Source organism: Nilaparvata lugens, chromosome 9, assembly GCF_014356525.2.
Source record: "Nilaparvata lugens isolate BPH chromosome 9, ASM1435652v1, whole genome shotgun sequence".
Taxonomy (NCBI): Eukaryota; Metazoa; Arthropoda; class Insecta; order Hemiptera; family Delphacidae; genus Nilaparvata; species Nilaparvata lugens.
Genome location: NC_052512.1, coordinates 32,987,830 through 33,002,277, shown reverse-complemented (window position 1 = coordinate 33,002,277; position 14,448 = coordinate 32,987,830). Strand labels below are relative to the sequence as shown.

Below are 14,448 nucleotides of genomic sequence, written 5' to 3'. Positions count from 1 at the left end.
GGTTAGCACCAGTTGAAGTACTAATCTATCCTATTTCATTAAGCGAGCAATCTCTGTATATATTTATATGTTTATTTATGTCCAACGGATCTCAGGAACAGCTCTAACGATTTTCACGAAATTTGAAACATAGTAGGTTCATGATAGAAGAAGATTGCACTGGGTCTCAACCCTGGGAGAACTCGCTGAACGACATTAAAAGGATAATTCATCCTCGGGAGAACAGCTGAGACTTTCGTCGTCTGTGGATAGTAGAAAAGTGAGTGAGTGAGTGCGTCTGTGGAAAATCAAAATATCTCATCCCCGAAATTCATAATCCGAGGTATACCCTGCTGTAAAATATAAACACGATCTGAAAGATAAAGGAACCTTAAAGGTTTGAAAAGTAAAATTATTCATCATTGATCAAACATAGTAATTAATTGAAAGTTGATCATTATTTTACAGTTTCAAGTGATTAGTGACTGCTATTCTGTTATTCAATTGGTTTTTAGACAATCAATATTAAAACTTCTCTGTTTTCAAATGTTTGGACTGAAAATTGGACCTGAATTCAAGTTTATGTATGAAACATAAAAAAAATAACCTACTTTTTGGACTATGTAGAGTGTATAAATAAAAGTTCGGGGAAGAAACAGTTTTGGGTTGTGTCTGTGAGTCCTTCCCCAATCATTTAAAAGGATTGTGTTCTGTTTATCAATAAATGAATAACGATCGAAGCTCGGTGCCCCGATATTACTATAATAAAGAAAATAACTGGCTCATACACGAACGGGATAGTGAAATTTTATGTTTGACGCATCATCACGTTTAAACTACTGGACTATTTAACTTGAAATTTTGTATTTGTATAAGCTATCTGTCTCTGCTTTACAATAATTATCAAAACATTCGAATAACAAAAGCATTTTTCAATTTAATTTGTAAGGAAAAACCCAACCTCCTAACCTAACCTTTCACCTTTCAAACCATTAAGGTTTCTTCATCTTTTAGGCAGTGTTTATATTTTACACTTTTGCTATATGTCAGTTTGTGATAAGTTTGGGGATAAGATATTTTTTAGATTATCAATTTGTGTAGATACAAACAATATTGTTATTATAGTAGTTTCAAATGACATTTTTATCGTATATCATTACACTCTCAAATGCATACTTACTTTATTATTCTATCCTATGCTATTAAACGAGCAATTCCTGTTAAGATGTTTCTATGTTCATATTTATATCTGTATGTGACCGAATCTCGAAAACGGCTACTGATTCTCACGGAATTTGGAAAAAAGTAGGTTTATGCTATCAAAATTCGATTGCACTAGGTATCAACCCTGCTGAAGGACATTAAAAGGATAAATACGTCCTTGGGAAAACTGCTGGAAATTTTGTCGTCTGTCGATACCGTAATGGGAGAGAGTGAACGAGTGCATGTGTGGGATCATCCAGCTGATCTCACGAGAAGAGAAATTCAGCGAGAGAAACTTATTTTCGCTTATTTATCTTTTTTTAGAAAACATGTTTACTTCAGAAAGTCCAAAATAGTAACTAGATGCTGTTAGTGTAGAATAGTACATAGTATAATATTAACAAATATCTTAGCAAACATAGTATATCATTCTAAATCGAATTCATAGTATATTTTTTTGTAATCGATAATGTGTTTGTTTTTTGAAGTGTGAATTAATATTGTTATTTTGATGAGTGATAGTAGCTCATCTTAGATTTTGTTTTGGACTGTAGTATAAATTCAAAAAGGGACAGTTTTGGGCATAAGCATGTTGTGCCTCCTCATATAACTGTAAGAATAATTGAACGACTGAGAAAATTAATAAATGAATATTTACTATAAATTCAATCTTTGGTTACAAATTTTCTATGCTTTTACACTCCAGAGCAAAGCTCGGTCCCCCGATATTCGAAATTATGTTATGTTGTAATATATGCTCTAAGTTTAAGCCTGTAAAGTATCCAGTCTGCATAAATGAAGTAATTGAGTCAACCAATCAATGTCTGACCTGTAAAATGATTCGCAGAGCTATTTCGAAGACTGCAATCGCGTCGAGACCCAGACTCAAGATTCAAGACTCAAGATTCAAGACTCAAGATTCAAGATTCAAGATTCAAGATTCAAGACTCAAGATTCAAGACTCAAGATTCAAGACTCGAGATTCAAGACACGAGATTCAAGACTCAAGATTCAAGACTCGAGATTCAAGACTCAAGATTCAAGATTCAAGATTCAAGATTCAAGATTCAAGACTCAAGATTCAAGACTCAAGATTCAAGACTCAAAATTCAAGACTCAAGATTCAAGACTCAAGATTCAAGACTCAAGATTCAAGACTCAAGATTCAAGACACGAGATTCAAGACTCAAGATTCAAGACTCGAGATTCAAGACTCAAGATTCAAGACACGAGATTCAAGACTCAAGATTCGGGACTCAAGATTCAAGACTCAAGATTCAAGACCCAAGATTCGAGACTCAAGATTCAAGACTCAAGATTCAAGATTCAAGATTCAAGACTCAAGATTCAAGACTCAAGATTCAAGACACAAGATTCAAGACTCAATATTCAAGACTCAAGATTCAAGACTCAAGATTCAAGACTCAAAATTCAAGACTCAAGATTCAAGACTCGAAACTCGAAATTCAGGATTCATGACTCAAGATTCAAGATTCAAGATTCATGACTCAAGTTTCAATATTTATGACGCAAGACTCAAGATTCAATATTCAAGACTCATGATACAGGACTCAAGATTCAGCCACAACTATTGCCTTGTCACTCTGATGTCACAGTGCTTCTAATGGAATCGACTGCTGGCTTTTCTTGCACCAGTGCTTACATTGGAACCAGATAGGCGTGAGAAAATAGCACTCAATCACATCAGACGCTGAGAGAGAGAAACAATTTGTGGAGACAAAGAAAAAAACATGCAAGGAGAGAAAGCAAGATGGTGGGATATGTGGCTGGGGAGAAGGGAACCCAGCTGACAGTGGGAAAAATAATAGGAATAGACGGATATGGCGAGCGAAGCGAGCCTGACGGCTAGTTATTAATATAATCCTATTATATCAATCGAGCAATTTATGTAAATATATATTTATATAGTTATGTTATTATCTGATTATCTGGTTATACAAGGTGGGTGAAAAGTCAGAGAATGGCTTAATATCTCATACACAATAATTATTTGTATATCTAGAGTGAAAAGTACGACTTTTTCTCCCTGTGGGAAAAGTTTGAAGCCCGAGGCGAAGCCGAGGGCAACAATTTTCCTGAGGGAGAAAAAGTATTTTTCACTCGTGATGTACACAACATTTTTCCTCCATCTACATTTTTTTATAGAAACTGCAAATAAAATCATTTTAATAACTTACGTAAATTGGTGACAATATTTCCTAACAATATAACCTAAAATCTAAAACCTAAAAACCGGTCGTCTGATTGACACTGCCGATTGCGCTATCTATCGGCAAAAGTTGTAATTATAATTATATCAGCTGGGTGTCTACCAAAAATGGCTGACTCCAGATTACGCGGTTCAGATTTGAATTGCAGATCAAAAATATTTGTTGGCTGGTATTTTGAATAGAATAAAATATTTTAAAAATTGTATAAATTTTTATCATCTACTAATATTAAGAATATAACATCATACAAACATATATTTCATGAGTTGATCAAATTTATGGTTGTGGTATTGAATTCAGTTGACTCAATGACAGACACCTCTTCATGCTTTCTCATCTGAGCTTAGACCTTCTAACCTATTACAATAAAAGTTTTTAAAATAGAGATGCTTCCCATGTTATTTAAATGGAGTCACTTTTCCTCCCTAGGGAGTTTTTCTGTTTTTTACTACCGAGAGCGAAAAAAGTGACACTTTAGTATTATGTTTCAGGGAGTAAAGTAAGTACTTTAGACAGTAGGTGGAGGAAAAGGTAATTTTATGGTTGGTGTGACTGGGAATCCTACTCAAATTGAAAATACTACTTCACTATGACTTCAAAAATCTGGTCCGCCATCTTGGATCCACCATATTGAATGCAACTTTATTTTTTTAAATGGGAAGGATAACATGCGATATGTGATTTCGATACGAAATTCCAAGAAAAAATGAATGGTCAAAACCACACATCGATATCTCAAACCGTTCAGAGGATATTCACATTATTAATCAATACAATTCAAAGCAGAAAGGAGAGGAAAAAGTCCGAGAGTGGTTTGGTATTTCATGCACAAGGGTAATTTGACAGTGGGTGTGATCAGGGATCCTACTCAAATTGAAAATACTACTTTACTATGACTTCAAAAATCTGGTTTGCCATCTTTGATCCAAATTGTTAGATACAATATCATTTTCAACTATGATTGTGAACAGGCTTAAAGTCCAAAACTGTTCCTTAACCTGGACCTGTCTTTGATGAAGTTTTCTCCTTGAAGTACCATCAATATTCTTCAAAGAACCCCTTCAATTCAGTTGCACCAATCAATATTCCGTCCATACTTTACACTCAACAATCAAAGCATACAATCTAGGAGGCGACTTGCAACCTCTTTCAATTTATTAACTTGCTCCTAGAACGAAATCCTGAAACTTCCTTGTCACTATCGGAGTATATGTAACTAACTTAGTCTCGATGCAGTACTCTTGAAATAACTTCGATGCAGTGAATTGTTGCAAGTTCCAAGACTGCATAATTTAGCCGGGTGGAAACTCTGGTGAATAGTTTCTCCCCCTTCCACCACTTCTACTTCTTACTATTTCCTCATTCTCTTATTCTCTTATTCTCCTATTCTCCTATTTTCCTATTCTCCTATTCACCTATTCTCTTATTCTCTTATTCTCTTATTCTCTTATTCTATAATTCTCTTATTCTCTTATTCTCTCATTCTCTTATTCTCTTATTCTCTTATTCTCTTATTCTCTTATTCTCTTATTCTCTTATTCTCTTATTCTCTTATTCTCTTATTCTCTTAATCTCTTATTCTCTTATTCTCTTATTCTCTATTCTCTTATTCTATAATTCTCTTATTCTCTTATTTCTTATTCTCTTATTCTCTTATTCTCTTATTCTCTTATTCTCTTATTCTCTTATTCTCTTATTCTCTTATTCTCTTATTCTCTTATTCTCTTATTCTCTTATTTCTTATTCTCTTATCTCTTATTCTCTTATTCTCTTATTCTCTTATTCTCTTATTCTCTTATTCTCTTATTCTCCTATTCTCTTATTCTCTTATTCTCCTATTCTCTTATTCTCTTATTCTCTTATTCTCTTATTCTCTTATTCTCTTATTCTCTTATTCTCATTCTCTTATTCTCTTATTCTCTTATTCTCTCATTCTCTTATTCTCTTATTCTCTTATTCTCCTATTCTCCTATTCTCTTATTCTCTTATTCTCTTATTCTCTTATTCTCTTATTCTCTTATTCTCTTATTCTCTTATTCTCTTATTCTCTCATTCTCTTATTCTCTTATTCTCTTATTCTCTCATTCTCTTATTCTCTTATTCTCTTATTCTCTTATTCTCTCATTCTCTCATCCTCTCATTCTCTCACTCTCTCATTCTTTCATTCTTCCATTCTCCCATCCTATTATCATCCCATTCTCTCACTCTCTCATTCCTCCATTCTTTTATTCTCTCATTCTCACATTATCTCATTTTTCAATCTCTCACCCTCCCATTTTCTCGGTTTCTCTTTCTCTTATTCTTCATCTCCGTCTCTGTCATCAATTTCTTCTTTCTTATTCCTCATAATTTCTCCCTGTTATCCATCTCTTTTCCTTGATTAGTATGTTCTTCTACCACTCTTAACTAAGGAAAAACGCGAGGAGGTGGAGGAGGGGAAGGCGGAGGAGGAGAAGAAGAAGAAGATGGTGGAGAAGAAGAAGAAGAAGGAGAAGAACACGAACATGAAAAAAACTACAAGGCGAATAAGAACAAGGAGGAATATTATCCAAAAAAACAACAGAGGAGACAGAGCTAAAATAGCAAAGAAGAAAAATAGTGGCGAAGTAGAAAAAAGACCGATCGGAAGAACAGGAATGATAGTGAGGAGGAATAGAAGAACTTAGATGGATGGTGTTGAACAGCATTGGTAATGTGTGAATGTAATTCGTCTGCTGCTGAATCTCTTGCCTCCTCAAATCTTTTCCACGACCCACTTCGATCTTCTCACCCACCGGGGAAATCACCTTCTCACTCACTCTTACTCTCTCCCACTGCTCATCAATTCTCCCTTTCACTCACTCTCGTCCTATCTTGGGTTGTCAGCGATTTGAGACGGTGGCGGCGTGATGAATGATTCCATGTGTCGGCTGGTGGAGGGAATTTGTGTCCTGCCGGAAAAGAAGATAACAAACTGGGAAAGAAAGTAGGATAGTGGGAGGGAGAGAGGATAGAGAGGGTGTCGGAGAGTGATAGAGGGATGAGAATGGATAGGAGTAAGAAGCGAAAAAAATTGGTAATTAGGCCTAGTTGGAGAAAACTGAATAATTGGTGAAAAAAGTTGAAGTACAGTCCGGGTCCTATCGTCGGAGGGCTACTGGACTAGTACTACCATAGCTACCTCTAATACAAGGCCCCGGCCTACGATACTGCAACGTCGCTGCGTAGGCCTAGAATCTGATACCTGATTGGAGAAAAAGATCAGCTGGTATTTCTCATTATGGTAGATGTTTTCAAACGGGTAGTACCATAGCCACCTCTAACACATGGCCCCGGCCTACGATATTGCAACGTCCCAGCGTAGGCCTAGAATCTAATACCTGATTGGTGAAAAAGATCAGCTGGTATTAGATTCTAGGCCTACGCTGCGACGTTGCAATATCGTAGGCCGGGGCCTTGTGTTAGAGGAGGCTATGGTACTACCCGTTCAAATAATCCAACATTTTAAAAAATTTATCTTTCAATATGCAACAGATGCTCTTTTGTATCTTTTTAGAAGCAACGTGTTGCATCCGAAATGATACACAAGGAGTTACATCCTTTCAGCACAACACATCCTATCAGCTGACAGTCGTTCAACATGCTCTTTCCATTGATGGTGATACTTGACTTACTGGGAACTTGATGGATTGGTAATAGGGTTATAACCATCCACTGTGAATCAGGAAACTTCCTGCAGGTTTCTAAGTTGATTAGATCAGTAGTTCAGATGTGATGATGCGTCATTTGTGTATTTTATATCTTGTATTTATATATTGAAAAGTGTTGAAGTACAGTCTGGGTCCTGCCTATCGGTGAAGGGTCACTAGACTAGAATATTACCCGTTCAAAAACATCCAACATTTAAAAAAATGAATCTTTCAATATGCAACAGATGCTCTTTTGTATCTTCTCAAAAGCAAAGTGGTGCATCCGAAAAAATACACAAGAAGCTTCAATTTCTATCTTCCCATTAGCAACAGATGCTTTTTTGTATCTACTCAAAAGCAACGTGTTGCATTCAAAAATATACACAAGGAGCTCTTTGGAGTTACGTCCTCACGGCACAACACAGCCCATCAGCTGACATTCGTTCAACACGCTCTTTCTTTTGTTGATGATATATTGCAACTCTCTCATTTCAGAAGTACGAGAAGTACGAGAAGTACGAGAAGTACTCGTATGTAGGGAGCTTCCTCCATCTAGTGATGTGAGATCTCTGAAGCCTGATGTTTTTGTAAAGCCGTGAATATAACCTTGACTACATGCCGTTTGAAAGTGACGGAGGCAAAGCTACGGGACGCGTACTGTATGTACAGACGTTTTGCTAGGAACACTCGCGTTTCGCTCCTCATCAGCAGATGCCTCAGCAGCTCAATGATCATGCCTATCACATAACTGTATTTTGCTGTTCATGGACAAATAAGTATAGCAATATTAATAACTAGCCGTCAGGCTCGCTTCGCTCGCCATATCCGTCTAGCCAGGGGGCTCCGCCCCCTGGACCCCCGACTGGATCGTCCAAGAATGAGATCAGCAGGCTCGCTTCGCTCGCCTGTATTTTTTCATTTTTATCATATTATATTAGGACAATCCAGTCGGGGGTCCAGACTAAACGTCTGGCTAAACAGATATGGCGAGCGAAGCGAGCCTGACGGCTAGTAATATAATATTCCCAGGATTGAAGTAGCAGTGCCCAATCAATTTTTCCGCGATAAATGCATTTAAATCTTCAACTTGGTGCCAACCTAACAAAATCAACTCAACTTAATGCCAACCTGACAAAATTATTAATTTAGTTGCCAGTTAACAACTGTTTCGAAGAGGTACTCTATCTAGATTATAGTTCTATAGTAACATATGATATGGAAATTTCAATTCTAATTAAGAGATTGGGAGAAGAAGAATATACATGCTAAAAGACGAACTTTAAACCCTTAAAAACAACCCTTAGAGTTTAAATATTGCCAAAAGACTTCTTAGTGCGCCTCTAAAGGGCCAACTGAACATACCTACCAAATTTGAACATTTTTGGTCCGGTAGATTTTTAGTTATGCGAGTGAGTGAGTGAGTGAGTGAGTGAGTGAGTGAGTCAGTCAGTCAGTCAGTCAGTGAGTGAGTGCCATTTCGCTTTTATATATATAGATATCAACAGTCAGCAGTACTTTTAGGAGTAAGTTTGTTTTTCGGTTCGTGTTTTAGAATTTCTGTAATAAGTAAATATTATCTATTTTTACTTTCCTTTCCCTATTACCGGAAATAGGTAAGGAAAGGTAAGGATATTTCCATAGGTAAGGAAAGTATTTCTGAAAGCTTTCTGAAAAAAATTAAGGTACCCCAATTTCTAAATTTCTATACGTCTCAAGGTCCCCTGAGTATGAAAAAGTGGATTTTGGGTCTGTATGTGTGTGTGTGTGTGTGTGTGTGTGTGTGTGTGTGTGTGTGGTGTGTGTGTGTGTGTGTGTGTGTGTGTGTGTGGTGTGTGTGTGTGTGTGTGTGTATGAGTGTATGTGCGTCTGTGTACACGATATCTCATCTCCCAAATAACAGAATAACTTGAAATTTGAAACTTAAGGTCCTTACACTAAAAGGATCCGACACGAACGATTTCGATCAAATACAATCCAAGATGGCGGCTAAAATGGCGAAAATGTTGTCAAAAAAAGGGTTTTCCGCGATTTTCTCGAAAAAGGCTCCAACGATTTTGATCAAATTCATACATGAAATAGTCATTGATAAGCTCTATCAACTGCAACAAGTCCTATATCTGTGAATATTTCAGGAGCTTCGCCCCATCTATGTAAAGTTTGATTTTAGATTCTCAATTATCAGCCTTCATATACAATTTAAACAAAAAAATTCAAGTGGAAAAGATTGAGCATGAAAATCTCTGCAATTATTGTTCAGTAACATTTCCACCTAAAATTGAAAATAAGCTTTAAATCCCAGAAAATGTGATTATTAAATTGCAAATTGTTGGCAACTGTTGGTTCTATTGAATCATTCACTACGAAGAGATAGCAGACCTCGTGTGTTTCCAGCGTTATTGACCTATCACCAGCTGTCTCATATCTTCCCACACAGCACAAAAAGTTTAAAAAACGTTTAATAAATGTTTAAAATGTATAAATCCGATAAACGTTATGAAAACAACGTTTAATAACGTTAGAAAAGTTTACTAAAATAAACGTTTACTCTATAAACGTTTAATAAACGTCTAGAATGTATAATGCTGATAAACGTTATGAAAACAACGTTTGATAAACGTTAGAAATGTTTACTAAAAGAAACATTGGAAAGGTTGGTACAGTATGGAATTTTTACAGTACCTACCCAGTCAACACACTAAGTGAAAATCAAACATTTTTTTCAGAAGGTGTCTCCTCCCCCCCTCACCTTTGTAACTTAATCCCTAAAAATGTCTCAATTTAGGCTTTCTAACCAACAATTCTCAAGTGGAATTGAATTTCAACCCCTTTCTATCTTCTTCAAAAATCGTCTCCAACACACCGTTATCGAGATAAAAATAATGTTTTGCACCAATTAAGACTGAATTTTTTGTAAGTTTTCCAAAAAAGTTCACTTCAGGCTTTTTGTTGATCAATTCGGGTTCAGAATTGCAATTCAAACACTTTTTGTCTTTTTCGAAAATCGTCTACAACGCACTGTTTACGATATAATTGACCTTTTGCGCTAAATCCAGAAGGACTTTGAATAAATTTTCCAAATGTTTAAGTTTCCCAAAAAAGTCAAAAAATTGTATTTCTGATCAATAATTCGGATGCAGAATTGAATTTCAAACACTTTTTGTCTCTTGCGAAAATCGTCTACAACGCACTGTTGATTATATAATAGACCTTTTGCGCTAATTTTTAAACAGATAGGGACTTAGAAATAAATTTGACTGATTTTCAAGTTTCCCAAAAATGTTCGAAAAAGCAGTCTTTTATGACTAATTCGGCTGTAGAAGTGAATTTCCAGCACTTTTTTGGTATGCAAAAATCCCGTCAAACGTGCCGTTGACGGGCTACTGACGTTTAAAATAATTTGTAATTATTGATAAAAAATTTTGAAAAAAATCAAAAAACATTTCTGTTTATATTATCAACATTGTCCTAGAATCTCAAATAATTCTAACCAAAATTGTATAAGTTATATCATTTTTTCATATTTGATTCCAGTTTATGCTTGAAAGAATGCCATTTATAAAATAACACACCAAGACTTTGAAATCATTTTCAAGTTTTCAATTCGAAATATGATAACCACTTTTATTATATTGATTCCAACAATATTTCAAGTGTCAATCACAAGCCACTCATGTGGCTTCACTCAATTATGCTTAATATTATGTCAATTATCCTAAAAACACGGAATCTATGAATTCTCCAATATTCAAATATCGCGCAAAATTGTATTCAAGCATGCGCAATGAAACTGCTCAACTCCAACGACCAACGGTAACCTAACCTCGCATTTTTTAAAGCTGTGAGTGGAATCGTGGATGTGATGTGATCGTCTATTTTTGTTATCTCTATCCGTTGAATGATTGAAAGGTAAGTTAAACATTTACAAATTATTTATTATATTATGTATTCATGTATATGATACATAAAATTTAGATTGTTACCCTTTATAGTTTTCTGTGATTGTGTTAGGCAAGCATAAAATTAACCTATGCTGAAAACGTTACCTTGTGGTATAGTCTCTATTATTTATTTAAAAAGTTGAAAAATTAAGTCGTATTATATTACTATCTTTCATAATATATCATCTTATTTAATATATTGAAAACATGAAGAACCTAATATTATAACCTATAAACTTGAGTGTTGATAGGAAATGACAATGGGTAATACCACTACGGCAAGGCAGAACATCCGAAAGGATTTCTCTGCCAATGAAAGCCATCTATGAATAAATAAATAAATTTAATAGGCCTATATTTCATTCTCAAAAATAGACTATGCTTTGATTAGTAGTCATCATCTACAAACTTTCAAGCTAAACTTTACTAAACCAGCCTAACTTGGGCTAAGTTACCGTACCAAAAACCTGCCTAGTTGGTTGTTGGTTGTTTTCAAAGTGGGCACATATGTTACTGTATTCTTATTCAATTTCTGACAAGAAAATTCTAAAATTATAATGCAGTACACACTTTTATTGCTAATTAGAAAAGAATAACTAAAATTCATCTTGAGTTACTCACATCACTGAGTTTAGTACCCGTACCTAATTCAAAGATCTGTGAATTCTTGATTTATAGACTAGGTTAGGTAGGCAGTTCAAAATGATACTCTAAAAACAGAAATTTATTATAAACTAAAAAAAAGGTTTGAACTTTAGCTTAAACTTATACTGTGTAAACGGGCCTTAGTAATAGGCTATATCAGTGTTATTCTATGTTATTTGAAATTGATTTATTTTTCTTCACTAGAATCTTCAATGAGTTGACTTGTTTTCACAATCTTCCCCAACTTTTCTACACAGATCAAGTTCTTAGCATGAGTAGGTATATTTATTATACAGAGTGAGTCATATGTATGGGAGCCCTTCAATAAGTTGGAGAATGTTGTAGTTTTAGATATAAAAAGGGTGTTTACTGGAACCGCATGGTTTTAAAAAAGCCACAAATTTTAAATTTTGATCAAAAACTTTATTTTTTACACAATGTGTTCTACAAACTTTGAGAAAATTACAAGTTTCATGTTTGTAGAACACATTGTGTGAAAAAATAAGTTTTTGTTCAAAATTTGAAAATTTGTGGCTTTTTAAAACCATGCGGTTCCCAGTGAACACCCTTTTTTGTAAATTTCAGGATTTACAATGTTATTCTACCTTTTGACATATTTATAACTGAATCCCAACCCCTCGCAAGGGGATGACTTAGGGATTGTATCTCGAATATTTTAAATGTAAACACCCATTGTGTGATACATCATTTTAAAGACCTCTTTAAAACAAGAAAGATGACATCAATAAAAATGCTCTATGATACTTTCAGACAAAATGAATAGAGTATAGAGTATAACTACTAAATGAGTACTACTAAATGATACTAAATGATTATAGAGTATCTGAAAGTTACAGTAATATCCACAATAGTCTCCAAGTTATTGAAGGGTTCCCAATACATATGACTCAAACTGTATATATATTCATATATAATATCCCATCTCAAACTCATCTTAATCACATCTCTACTAACTTCAATCCCACTAAATTTTTCTTCTGGAAAAATATATATAAATTACATGGCAGTTTTCAATTTAAATATTATTGTTTTTACAGTGGGTTATAAATTTTTGTTTTCAGGTGCAGTGTGGAACATCAAGTCTACTTCCAGTGCCCCAAATGAAGAAATCCATATAATAATCCAAAATGGTTTTGATTCTCCAAAGACCATGATGGAGGTCGAGAAAAACGGAGAAATGATCCAGCACCCAATCACATGTAACTAGGCCAAGTGCCAATAAGTAAATTTTTAGAGAATCTCAAACATCCATAATCTTTTTTGTAATAATTTTACAATATACAAACTTTTCATGCATTTAATATTCACTTTCTTTATTTCACACTACAGAGAGACTGTATAATAACACTGTGGCCATTTGTTCTCTCAGCATTTTGATTGCTGGCTAGCTTTTTCAAATCCACCAAACTTTTACCATAATTTAGCCTTCTCAAACAAATGGCCAAATTGTGATTATAGTCTCTTTATTCTATACTAAATAAGCCTCTCTGTTACATTTAGTTCATGTTCTATACAGCTAGTGCTTTTACTAAAACAAAACCAATTTTTACTTTCCTTGCCCTATTACCATAGGTAAGGGAAGTATTGCTTTCCAAAAAAAATTAAGGTACCCCAATTTATGAATTTCTCTATACGTTTCAAGGTTCCCTGAGTCCAAAAAAGTGGTTTTGGGTATTGGTATGTGTGTATGAGTGTCTGTGTACACGATATCTCATCTCCCAATTAACGGAATGACTTGAAATTTGGAACTTAAGGTCTTTACAATATAAGGATCCGACACAAACTATTTCTATCAAATTTAATTCAAGATGACGACTAAAATGGCAAAAATGTTGTCAAAAACAGGGGTTTTCGCGATTTTCTCGTGAACGTCTCTAACGATTCCGATTAAACTCATACCTAAAATAGACATTGTTAAGCTCTATCAACAGCCACAAGTCCCATATCTGTGAAAATTTCAGGAGTTCCGCCTCATCTATGCAAAGTTTGATTTCAGATTCTCAATTATCAGGCTTCAGATACAATTATTTAAACAAAAATTTTCAAGTGGAAAAGATTGAGCATAAAAATCTACAATTAATGTTCAGTAACATTTTCTCATAACATTGAAAATAAGCTCGAAATTCGAAAAAAATTGATTATTCACTTGCAAACTGTTGGCAACTGTTGATTCTATATTTATCATTCACTATGAAGAGATAGCAGACATCATGTGTCTCCAGCGTTATTGTCCTGTCACCAGCTGGCTCAGATCTTTGAATAGTAGACTTGAGATGCGCGTGAACACTACCGTCTGGTAATCATTTTTCATAACGGCAAGGAAAGTTGTGTGAGTGCGCCACTCCAGATTTTTTGAAATGTCAATACTGTATCGCAATTTTTATTGGTATTCCAATTACAGTCAACATTTTTGTTTGAATGTATACATAACTTTTGTATATTCAGTTTTTAAAATTAAAAAGTGGTTGGATGTAGTGTGATAAGCAGTTTATAAAAGTGTTTTACTGTAACATGGTAATGAAAAAATATTTATTTCGTATTTCATTATTCAACATAATATATAATAGTTTTAAGTTCTGTTTCTTACAGACATAAAATATTTTTGAGATTTTAGCTATACAATGGCAGAGTATATTAAATTACCATGGTAATTTGGTTGTAACCATCTCAGTTTTTTAAACAACTTCATCATAATAACTTTTGTGGATCAAAATTGAAGTAATATGGTTTTATTGTGTGTTTTTATTTCACCTTACCAATGTA

At 34.5% G+C, this 14,448-nt stretch overlaps 1 long non-coding RNA gene across 1 annotated transcript; it reads left to right on the top strand.

Annotated features, from left to right (window-relative positions):
• The first annotated feature begins 10,613 nt into the window (after positions 1 to 10,613).
• LOC120352916 lies at positions 10,614 to 12,986 on the top strand. The gene is made up of 2 exons (XR_005572132.1): positions 10,614 to 10,987; positions 12,747 to 12,986. It is a non-coding gene; the product is annotated as an uncharacterized LOC120352916 (long non-coding RNA).
• Positions 12,987 to 14,448: the final 1,462 nt, after the last annotated feature.